The 12825-nt window shown below is 41.2% G+C and overlaps 1 protein-coding gene across 2 annotated transcripts in view; it reads right to left on the reverse strand.

Annotated features, from left to right (window-relative positions):
* Positions 1-11731, reverse strand: part of IFT25 (intraflagellar transport 25) — a 99229-nt gene extending 87498 nt beyond the window's left edge. Inside the window, exon 1 of one of the 2 annotated variants that reach the window (XM_049879324.1) lies at positions 11410-11731. The gene's annotated coding sequence lies outside the window, so the exon portion shown is untranslated. Of the gene's footprint in view, positions 1-11404 lie in introns of both variants that reach the window. The other variant, XM_049879325.1, reaches the window with a different exon arrangement.
* Between the last annotated feature and the right edge of the window lie 1094 nt (positions 11732-12825).

Genomic DNA, 12825 nt, shown 5'->3' on the forward strand with positions numbered 1-12825 from the left:
GCAGTGGCACACCTTCCTAAATTCCTAGTGCAAATAAGCAGCTAGCTTTACTTGTCAAACTTAACATACATTGTTAGTCAACTTGAGTCTCATTTGATACCACCACTCCCATTGTTGGCTTTGTTAGAACGTGACATCTGGAATTACTCTTCAGACATCCCACCTGTTCTGCTCACTTGGAAAGGCGAATCTTCCTTCCGTATTTACCCCTTCAGAGCAACTTTGATTACTTCTCTTTTATAGAAGTACATTTCTTTTGATTTAATTCTTTTTTTTTTTAAGTATCTTATTAACCTGTGTTGCTGATTCCTTTAAACAAATATTCCTTGTTTTGATCTGAACAATTCATTCTGTAGTCATTCAAATGGAGTTAGGAAAGTCTAGATGTTTTAATGATTGACTTGAAGGTCAAGATTTTTTTTTTTAAGTGTATTTTAGGTGAAAGTTTACAGCACATAATAGTTTTTCATTCAAAAAATTTTATACACAGATTGTGCATAAGTTACAATCCCTGTCACATGTCAGCAGTCTCCACTTTTCCCTTTCCACCCTGGGTTCTCTGTGTCCATTCATCCAGTTTTCCTGTCCCTTCCTGTCTTCTCATCTTTGCTTTTGGGCAGGTGTTTCCTTTTGGTCTTGTATACTTGATTGAACTAAGAAGCACGTTCCTCATGTGTGTTATTGTTTGTTTTATAGGCCTTTTTGACCTTTGGCTGAAAGATGGACTTTGGGACTGGTTTCAGTTATGAGTTAGCAGGGTGTCCAGGGGCCATAGTCATGGGGGTTCCTCCAGTCACTATCAGACCAGTAAATCTGGTCTTTTCTTGTTAATTTGAATTTCGTTCCACATTTTTCTCCTGCTCTGTCTGGGACCCTCTATTGTGATCCCTGTCAGAGCAGTCGGTGGTGGTAGCTGGGCACCATCTAGTTCTTCGGGGCTCAGGGTGGTGGAGGCTGTGGTTCATGTGGTCCTTTGGTCTTTTGGGCTAATATTTTCCTTGTGTCTTTGGTTTTCTTCATTCTCCTTTGCTCTGAGCGTGCTGGGACCAACAGATGTATCTTGGATAGCCGCCTGCAAGCTTTTAAGGAAGGTCAGGAATTTTTATGACGAACATAAGAGATGGGGTAATTTGGGTATGTGTGAGGATCAGCTTTTTTTTTTTTTTTTAATTAGAATCTCTTGATTCTTCTGTCTTAGAATTCACTTCCTGACACATAAACTTTGGTCAAGTGACTTAATGCTGCTAATCCTTAATTTACCTCTTTAAAACTGGGCTGCCTACCTACGTAATCTTGCCAGAATGAATAAATCAGTGTTTCTCAAAAATTTGGTCTATGGACACCTGCCCTAGAGTCTCCTAGGGTATTTGTTAAAGTGAAAATTCCTGGATCCTACCTGTATCTGTGAATCAGAATTTTAGATTGTTAGAATTAAATATTTAATTCTAAATAAGAGTCTGACACTAAGCCAAATTTTCTTTTCATGCATTTATTCAAAAAATAGCACTTCGTTTATTCATGAAAAAGTGCCTACTGAACATTTAAGACGTGCCGGGTGCTGGGGGTTTAGCAGCAAACAAGACAAAAAGTATTTGCCATCATGGAGCTTGTATTCTGGCAAGGTGACAGACAGAAAGCAAGTAAACAGGATAGTAAATCAATAAGCTAAGTTCACATAGTGGTAAGTACTTCAAAGAAAATGGAACAGGGTAATGGGATATTGGGGGTGAGTAGGGAGAGTTAATTTAGATGGTTTAGAGAAAGCCTCTCTAAGGAAGTGACATATGAGTTGAGAGATACGATAATAAGGAGCTAATCATGCAATTATTTGAGAGAAGAGAGTATCAGGGGAGGAAAGAACAAGTGTAATAGCCTGAGATGCTTGCTTGGTACATTCTAGGGACAGAAAGAAGAAAAACAATCAAGGCCAGGTAACTGGTGTGTAGTGAATAAGTGGTAAAAGATGAGGTTAGGAGAAAGACAGGAACAGATCATCTAGGCGTTTATGGGTCATGAAAAGGCGTTGAATTTTAGTGTGATAGGAAGCCAGTGAAGGGTTTTGAGCATAGGCATGATGTGATCTGATATACATTTTTACGAGTTAACCCCGCTGCATCCCACTTTGAAGAGTGGCGTCTGGAGTCTTAAACGCTAGCAAGCAGTCATCTAAGATGCATCAATTGGTCTCAACCCACCTGGATCAAAGGAGAATGAAGAACACCAAGGACACAAGGTAATTACGAACCCAAGAGACTACATCAGCCTGAAACCAGAAGAACTAGATGGTGCCCGGCTACAACCGATGACTGCCCTGACAAGGAACACAACAGAGAACTCCTGAGGGAGCAGGAGAGCAGTAGGATGCGGACCCCAAATTCTCATAAAAAGACCAGGCTTAATGGTCTGACTGAGACTAGAAGGGCCCTGGTGGGCATGGCCCCCAGACCTTCTGTTGGCCCAGGACAGGAACCATTCCCGAAGCCAACTCTTCAGACATGGATTGGACTGGACAATGGGTTGGAGTGGGATGCCAATGAGGAGTGAGCTTCTTGGATCAAGTGGACACTTGAGACTATGTTGGCATCTCCTGCCTGGAGGGGAGATAAGAGGGTGGAGCGGGTTAGAAGCTGGCGAAATGGACACGAAAAAGAGAGAGTGGCCTGTCTCATCAGGGGGAGAGTAATTGGGAGTGTGTAGCAAGGTATATATGGGTTTTTGTGTGAGAGACTGACTTAATTTGAAAACTTTCACTTAAAGCAGAATAAAAATGATAAATAAAAAAAAAAAGAAAAGTTAACCCTGCTGCTGTGTGGAGCATGGGTTATAGTGGGGGCAACAATGGAAGCAGGGAATCCAGTCAGAACCATTACAGAAGTCCAGTGAGAGATGATGGCCGCTAGGACTAGAGCAGTAGTGGTGATGGTGGGAAGAGGGTGGATTCAGGGTCTGTTTTGAGGTAGAGCTGATAGGTCGTATTGATGAATTTGGTGTCAGGGAGTAAAGGAACAGGAGGAGTATAACCAAAGATGATTCCTTCCTAGGGTTTTGCCTGAGCAACTGACTGGATAATGGTGTCCTCATTACCTGAGGTGGCAAAAAGCTGGAGAGGAACCGGTTTGGGTGGGTAGGGAAATCAAGAGATCTTGAGGCGTATTCAAATTCAGGCTCAAAGTTTTGGCAATAAAACTTGGTGGTGTGTACCTCCTTAAAGAGGCACAAAATACTAAGTGTTACCTCCTTGTTTTTGTAATGTTGGCTGCCACTGATGATCACCCAGATCCATTTCCTTAGGGGTTACACAATGGTGATTCTATCACTCCTTATTTATTAGCCACAATAGGTCTATTAAGAGACACTTCTCTTCATCAAGTATTTGGTTACCCTGAAATATAATTTCTTTAAGAAAAGTATGATAAAAGCTTGTTTCTTTCCTGTTACTTACCGGTTTTCAAAATAATGAATTGGTTCTCTAGCATCTTTGAAATTCATCAATATAAATATTTTTTAATATGGATTTTTTTTTTTTATTTTATAAACGAACATTTGTTAAGCTTCACTCCATTGTAGTAGTTATTCTTAGTGATGCAAAGGAGGATTTTTAAAAGAGTCTGTTACTATTTTACTAAACATTAGGGACTGTGGACTTTACAGTGCCAAATCACATGGATACTACCCTCAAATAACTGAAATCTAATAGGAGAGATAAGTTATGTACATAAATAACTACCATGCAAGGAAAAGAATCATAAGAGAAATACAGAGGGAGTGTCCTTTGAGTTCAGAGGAGCCAAAACTGCCTTCCAATATGAGAGCAAGTATCACGGGAGACTTTGCAGATGAGGGCAATTTGGGCTGGGCCTTGAAAGATGAATAGCCTTTGGATTTATGGAGATGCGAGACACATTCCAGGCGGAGGGAAAAGTCTACCCAAAGACACACCGATGGGGAAGCATGGAAGTGTTAAATAGCAAGCAATTTGCTTTCCCAGTTGTGGAAGTGCTTGGGATGTTTGGCTTGTTGACAGGTCTTGCAGATTTTTATTAGCTTTCAGATTCTTTTTTTCTGGCCTCAGGATTCTCCCTACTGCCCTTTTAATGTTAAACTTAGCTTTGATCTTCTGTGGTCCTATGAGTAAACAGAGGTAATACCATGTCAAAATAAATAGAACAAACGTCCTAGCAGAAGCCCTTGCTCTGTCTCTAGTCTTTCTGCTGAAGAAGGTCTTTTTGCAGCTGTGGTCTGGTAAGTAACGTGAAGTCCTGACCCTGGAATTGATTTGTAAGAGGATGTTCTGGCAACATTAAATGCTGCATAACTTCTGGCAAATAAAGAACAGCGGCTCAGCTTTTCTGACCACCTTTAACGTGTATCTTTTGTCACCTTTACTTTTTGAGTTATCCTAGTTAGTAGTTCTTATACCAGCTTTTTTGTACTCTTTCAATTGGAGAGGGGAAATTACATTCTGGAATTCCTAGATTGGCCTGACCAAGCCCCATTGTGACATCCTGCTGTTTGGTCTTACTCTGAGTTTCTGTAGGAAAGTTTTCCCTTCTGCTTCTGCTTCAGCCTCTCCTCCCTTGAGACTTGCATTCCCTCTGTAAGCTCTCAAAGATGGTTCTTTGAGCCCCAAAGGATCAGTTCTAGACTGGGAATTAGAGAACCCTGGCTCTACTCCAGGTTCTACCATTTACCAGCAAATCTTTCTTCCCTTCTCTGGGCCTTGATTTCTTCATCTGTAAAATGGAGACAATAACAAACTTGCTTCATAGGATTGGTATAGAAATTAAATGATATTAGTGAAAGTGCTTTAAACTATAAAGTGTATTCTAGATATTACCTAATTATCATTATGTATTTCTACAGAATCCTAGAATTTTATCACAGCACTTCATTTTACAGATGGGGAGGCTGAGCCCCAGAGAGGAAGTTTATTCATCCTTTCACTCATGTAGCAAGCAATTATTGGGCATCTACTGTAGGTTTTGCTAGGCAGGACAAATAAGACAGGGTCTCTGTCCTCAAGCAGGGAACAGACAAGTCACTTATCAAGTACAGCTCAGTGTGATCAGTACTGTGAATTGAGTACTGTGAATTGACCTGTGGGGCCCAGCAGAGGAATGTGAAAATGGGGGGTGGGGAGCCAGGGGAAGTAACCAAGTGCTGTGCGAGGCAGGAAATGTTTCCTGCAAGATAAGCTGCTTGAGTGAGTTTTGAAAGATGAATATGAATTAGCAAGTCAAAGGAGAGAGAGGACAGGCTTTCAGGCTCTGTGGAATGTGGAAAATAGTGGCAACATTTCCACATGAGAGACTCTCAGACTTCCGCGTGGCTGGAGCCAGTGGGCGTTGGTGCAGAGAGGGGAGCTATGAAGCTACTAGAGCAGTCAGCAGAGAGCATTTTAGGGGAAGGCCTTTATCCTGAAAGTCATAGGGAGCCTTATGAGAAATTAAGGCAGGGATGACAGGAACCTGTGTTTTAGAAAGGTGCCTCTGGCTACCAGGTGGGAGGTGATGTGGAAGAGAAGACCTGTGAGGAGCCAGAAGATGGTGAGGCCTGAGTTACAGTGATGCAGAAGAGGGGGTAGCAATGAGATGTAATCATTCACTCAGTACATACAGGTTGAGCACCTGTTACGACCCAGGCACCTTGCTCAGTGATGGGGATCACTTAGTAAACAACACAGACACTGCTCCTACGGAGCTTGGTGGAACTGAAAGGATTTGGTGTCTACCTAGGGGAGAGAGAATGGCCAAAGATGATTTCAGGGTTACCAGGCAGTGTTTCATTCTGTTATATATAAGGTTGCCGTGAGTCAGAGCCAAGTCAATGGCAACTAACAACAAAGCCTGAGATAAGTAACTAGGTGGATGGAAGTGCCAGACACAGAGAAGGGGGCACTGGAAGAGAAACAAGTTCAGGGGTCAGATGAGTTCAGTTTTGGGTTTCTAGAGTTTGAGGTGCCTGGGACAACAAAGGAGCCCTGGTGGTTCAGTGGTTAAAATGATTGACTACTGACCAAAAGTTCGGCAGTTCAAAACCATCAGTGGCTCTGCAGGAGAAAGACGTGGCGATCTGCTTCTGTAGAGATTTACAGCCTTGGAAACCCTACGGGGTCGCTATGAGTCATAATCGACTTGATGGCAGTGGATTTGGTTTGGTTTGGGTGGGACAACCAAATGAAGCTGTCCAGGAGACTATTGATCTGTTAATCTGAGGGTCAAGATAGCTGCGGATCTGGTAGGGAGATTGGGAAGAAACCAGGAATGGATATGAAATCAGACAGGAAAAATAAGCTTTGGGTTAAGAACCCGGAATGATATGCAGAATGTTGTGTGCTTAGGTGAATGTGGACTTTTTTCATATGGAGAGGATCCAGAGCCTTCCTCACTTTCTCAAAGGGGGAAATAACCTCCAAAAGATTATGAACCACTGAGATAGAATGGGGTGAACAGATGGCTAAGGATGGAATCCTAGGGAATGGCAACATTTAAAGAAAAACAGAGCAAATGGTGACTGAGAAAGAATGATTAAAGAAGGAGGTGACCAGGACAGTGCACCATTACAGAAACTAAGAGAGGTGAGTGTTCCAAGATGTTAGCAGGTGCTGCTTAGCCATGCCACCTGGTGCAGAGAAGGCAAGGAAGACATAGACACAAGCAATTTGATTTGGAGTTGGGAATACTTTCCCAACCAGAGGAGAACCTGGCACAGAAGAAAGCTGTTTTAATATCAGAAAGACCAGCACATGTTTATATGCTACAACGAACAATCCAGTAGAGAAGGAGAGTGGGCTATAGCCGCCAGAAGTCCAGGCTGTTTCAGTTCTTACCCTACAGGAAAACAGTGGCCATGCCAGCTCAACAACGGCTTACATTGGAGCAAGAGGAAGCAAAGCAATGGGTGAATGAAGGCAGCCATGTTCAACTCTTGTTCACGAGTCTTGAAAACCTAGGTTCCAGGAGGAACAACTAAAGACCTTGCGGCTGTGCAGCTTAAAAAGTCTCAGGAAGACACAGTCAACTGTTTCCAGAGGAAGAGCTTTCCTGGGCCAGAGGGAACAGATATGTTTTATGGATTCGGACTAATTAAAGAGAGACAAATTTTGACTCAGTAGGAAAAGGAATTTTGAACTGAATGAAAATGGAAGCACAACGTATCAAAATTAATGGGATGCTGTTAATGCAGTGCTTAGAGAGAAATTTATAGCATGAAATGCATATGTTAGAAAAGACGAATGTCCTTAATTACTTCAGCTTTCACCTTAAGAAACTATAAAAAGAGGAGCAAATGAAACCCAGAGTAAGCAGAAGAAAGGAAATGATAAATATCAGAATGAATATTAATGGAAAACAGAAAAAAAATATGGAAAATCAGTGAAACCAACAGGTGATTCTTTGTGAAGGTCAATAAATTTGATAAATCTTTAGCCAAACTGATAAGGAAAAAGAGAATGAAGACACAAATTACTAATATCAGGAATGAGAGTGGAGATGTCATTACAGATTCTACAAGTGTTAAAAAGATAATAAGGTAAGATTACAAATAACTTTATAGCAATAAATTCAGTAACTTTGAAGAAATGGACAAATCCCATGAAAGACAAACTACGAAAACTCACTCAAGAACAAACAGATAATCTGAATAGTCCTATATTTATTAAAGAAATTGAATTTTTAGTTAAAAATCTTCCCGAAAAGAAAATCTCAAGGCCAGATGGCTTCACTAGGGAATTCTACCAATCATTTAAGGAAGAAATAATACCAGTTCTATTACAAAATATTCCAGAAAACCAGAAAGGTGGGAATACTTCCCAACCCATTCTATGAAGCCAGCATTACCCTGATACCAAAGCCTGACAAGAAAAACAGAGACCAATATCCCTCATGAATATAGATGCAAAAATTCTTAATAAAATTTTAGTAAATTGAATATCTGTATACATATATGTATATATAAAGGATGGGCAAGTGAGGTTTATCCCAGGGATGCAAGATTGGTTAAAAATTTCAAAATAAGTTAATGGAATTCACCATATTAGCAAACAAAATGAAACATGATCATCACAATAGACACAGAAAAAATTCGACATCATTCCTGATACAAACTTTCAGCATACTAGAATAGAAGGAAACTTTCTCAACCTGATCAAAGTCATCAACATAAAAGCTACAGCTAGCATCATACTTAGTAGTAATAGACTGAATGCTTTCTCCTTAAGATCAGGATAAAGACAAGGATGTCTGTTCTCACCATTCCTATTCAACATTTTGCACGGCCAGTACAATAAGAGAGGAAAAAGAAATAAGGCATCCAGACCAAAAAAACTAGAACTAAATTTATTCACAGATGACTGGATTATCCATGTAGAAAATCTGATGGATTATACAAAAGACCTACTGGAAATAATGAGTTTAATAAAGTTGTAGGATGCATGATCAATATATGCAAATTTTATTTCTGTATTTTAGCAACAAACAATTGGGAATTAAAATTGCAAAACAACCTCATTTGTCAAAAAAGATAAAATGCTTAGGAATAAATCTGACAAAAGATGTGCAAGATCTGTACAGTGAAACCTAGTAAAGAGAGAGAGAGAACGTGATCATGGGTCAGAAGACTGAACGTTGTTAAGATGTCAATTCTTTCCAACCAGATCTATAGTTTCAATGCAATCCCAGTCAAAATCCTAGGAGACATTTTTGTTTGTTTCAAAAATATTTATTTTATATTTGGTGAAAATATATACAGCAAAACGCACCTATTCAGCAATTTCTACATGTACAATTCATTGACATAGGTTACATTTTTCATATTGCATCATCATTCTCCCTGGTGACTTTTCGAAACAGAAATTGGCAAGCTGATTCTAAAATTCACATGGGAATGCAAAGGACCTAGAATAGCAAAACAACTTGGAACATGAACAAAGTAGGAGGACTAACGACACCTGATTTCAAGATTTATTCTAAAGCTACAGTGGCCAAGACAGTGTGGTATCGGCATCAAGATTGACAAATAGTAAATGGAACAGACCAGAGAGTCCTCAAATAGATTCACACATATATGGACAAGGAGCCCCTGGATGATGCAAACAGTTAAGCACTCAACTACTAGCCAAAAGGTTAGCGGTTCAAACTCACCCAGAGGCTCCTCGGAAGACAGGCCTGGTGATCTGCTTCCAAAAGGTCACCACCTTGAAAACCCTATGAAGCAGTTCTACTCTGCACACATAGGGTCGCAAGGAGTTGGAATCGACTACGCAGCAGATAATAACAACAACATTTAGGTCTATGCTCCATTTTAAGTTAATTTTTGTATATGGTATGAGAAATGGAGTAAACCCTGGTGGCGTAGTGGTTAAGTGCTATGGCTGTTAACCAAAAGGTTGGCAGTTCGAATCCACTAGACACTCCTTGGAAACTCTTATGAGGCAGTTCTACTCTGTCCTGTAGGGTCGCTATGAGTCGGAATCGACTCGATGGCAATGGGTTGTTTTTTTTTTTAAATGAGAAATGGATCAAAATTAATTTTTTTATTTATGGAGTCCAATTGTTCCAGCACCAACTGTTGAAAAGATAATTCTTTCTCTACTGAATTGCCTTTACACCTTTGAAAAAAATCGTTCGTTCATGTATGTTGTTGTTAGTTGCTGTCGAGTTGATTTCAACTCATGACGACACCATGCGTGCAGAATAGAACTGCTCCATAGAGTTTTCTTTTCAGAAGCAGATTGCCAGGCCTGTCACCCGAGGTGCCTCTGGGTGGGTTTGATCTGCCAACCCTATGACTAATAGTTGAGCACTTAACTGTTTGCATCACCCAGAGATGGGGCTGGCAAGGGCTCCCTTTGTGGGTTCAGGTCACAGACACAGGCCCATGAGATGAGTGAGGGTCTCACAGGCAGAGAAGGCAGTGTCTAGCTTACTATGAGACCTAAATATAAAACCTAAAATTATAAACCTAGAAGAAAACATAGAATAAAATTATCATGAACTTAGGCTAGGCAATGATTTCATAGATAAAACACCAAAAGCATGATCCATAAAAGAAAAAATTGATCAATTGGACTGCATAAAAAAAAAAAAAAGTCTGCTCTTTGAAAGACACTTTTAAAAGAATGAAAAGACAAGCCACAGATTGGGAGAAATTATTTTCAAATTATAAATCTCATATGAGTATATATATAAAAAAAAGAGTATATAAAGCACTGTCAAAATGCAATATTGAGAAACAAGCAATCCAATTTAAAATAAAGAAAGAAGATTTGCATAGAGTTTCACCAAGGAAGATACACTGATGTCAAATAAGCACATGAAAAGATGCTCAGCATCCTTAGTTATTAGGGAAATGCAAAGTAAAACACGATGAGATACTACTACACTGGTTAGTAGGTGCCGACAAGCAGATTCCTACTCAGAGTGACTGCCACAGAGCCTCTGCGTGGGTTCGAAATGTTAACCTTTCAGTTAGCGGCTGAGTGCTTAACCATTGGCACCACTAGAGCTCCTTTACTACTAGGCTAAAAAAGGCTTAAATTAAAAAGACTAACCATACCAAGTACTGGAGAGGATATAGAGCAACTGCAACTCTCCTGCCCTGAGGGTGTGAGCATAAATAACACAGCCACTTTGGAAAAAGGCAGTTTCAGGAAGTTAAACACATGCCTACCACATCCAGGCATTCCACTCCTAGACATTCATAGAACATAAATGAAAGTGTATGTCCACGTAAAGACTCACACACAAATTTTCATGGCAACTTCGTTTTTCAGCCCAAGCTGGAAAGAACCCAACCATCAACAAATCAATGGATAACCCAACTGTGATATATTTATACAATGGAACGTTCCTCAGCAATAAAAAGGAATGAACTATTGTACACACTAGCATATGCATACATCTCAAAATAGTTATTATGAGTGAAACAAACCAGACAAAAAAAAGTACATACGATATAATTCCATTTATATAAAATTCCAGAAAAATGACAGAAGATAAATCAGTTGCCTGAGAATGGAGCGGATAGCGGGGAGAGAGTTACTGCAAAGAGCATGAGACAAGTTTTGGGGGTGATGGATTTGTCCATATCTTCACTGTGGAGATAGTCAAAACTTATTAAACTGTATACTTTGAACATGTATTTCCCATTCCAGTTGCCATCGAGTCAATTCCAACTCATAACAACCCTATAGGACAGAGTAGAACTGCCCCATAGGGTTTCCAAGGAGTGGCTGGTAGATTCGAACTGCCGATCTAGTATAGCTTATTGGATGTCAATTATAACTTAATAAAGCTTTTTCTAAAAAACTCATTGTACCATACACTTAAATCTGTGCATTTCATCGTATGTAAATTATCTCTCAATAAGTGTTAAAAAAAAAAAAAAAAAAAAAAACCACTTCTACCTGACCTGGAGTTGCTCAGTTGGCCCCAGGAGTATCAAAATCCCAGCGACAGCCCACCAGGCAGTGCAGCTTTGGGCTGATCCCTTCCATCCCTGGGAAGCAGTGTCCTCCTTTGTTAAAAACCTGGCTGCTCTCTGAGATCCTTGCCAGCTCTGATGTCTGTGGTTCTGTAAGTCTAAGGATGAAGAAAGAGTCCCAGGCAAACAGCGATGGTAGAGGGTTAAACCAGACCAGATTTCCAGCCCAGACCCTGGGGCAAAGCCTGAGCCACTTTAAATTCCATTCATCTATCCCTTCGTGTTTGCACAGCAAAGAACTTGTTGTACTTAAAGTACTGATCTTGGAGCTGGGGCCAGGAGGCTGGGAGATGGCAAATATTGACGCTGACTGCCTGGGCTCTTGCTCCAGGCTGTGGCATTAAATCCCCCGCACTGTTGAAGTGAGCTGGGGGAGGGCCCTGCCTGGCTACCTTGGGCCTTGTGTCTTTCTGGTGCTGGTTTACAAAGCGCTGTTTGGGAGGTTGCTACGGCAACTGCTCCTATTTGAAAGGAAAAACGGACAAACAAGAAAAGAACAGTTCTCCTGCCAACGCCAGCTACCTTCTGTTTACAGGCTGCTGCCCCCTGGCCTGGCCTAGGGAGACCTGGCCAAAAAGACACCAAGGAGGGGGTATGGCCGCCTCTGGCTTTGGGCCTATCAAGATTTAAATTCTGGCTCTGCTCTTAAAAGCTATGTGATCTTAAGCAAGCTCTTCACCTCTCTATGCCTCGGTTTCCTCTTTTGTAAAGTGCAGATAACCAAACCAGGTTCCTGGAGGGCTCGTGAGGATTAGAGAAAATGAGATACCAGAGATGAGACATACAGAGGTTTGGAATAGTGCCTGCCAAGTACTAACTGCTCAGCTCAACAAATTCTGGCTGTTAATATTAATTAAAGCCCCTAGAATAGTGCTTGGAGTCCACGGGTGGCACAAACAATTAAGCGCTTAACTACTAACGGAAAGGTTGGCTGTTGGAACCTACCCAGAGGCGCTCTGGAAGGCAGGCCTGGCAATCTGCTTCTGAAAGGTCACAGCCTTGAAAACCCTACAGGGCAGCTCTACCCTGCACACGTGGGGTCACCACTCATCGGAATCGACTCAATGGCAACTAACAGCAGTAGAGTGCTTGCCGCTCCTCTTTCCGGTGCGTGAAGCTGTACTGTTTCCAAATGGCGTTCATGTTCAGGATCCCACTTTTTCCGCTCAGTGAGACTGCAGTCTGGTGATGTATCCTTATTCCTGATGTTCAGATGAGGACAGCCCCTCCCCTGAAGGAGGAATCAAACGTGTACCTCCTGCGGAAAACCTCTGCCACCACCACAGGGCCTCTAAAATCAAGCTCACTCTCTGCAGCTCAGACCCAAGGCTTCTCCCCGTACCC

Source organism: Elephas maximus, chromosome 3, assembly GCF_024166365.1.
Source record: "Elephas maximus indicus isolate mEleMax1 chromosome 3, mEleMax1 primary haplotype, whole genome shotgun sequence".
Lineage (NCBI taxonomy): Eukaryota > Metazoa > Chordata > Mammalia > Proboscidea > Elephantidae > Elephas > Elephas maximus.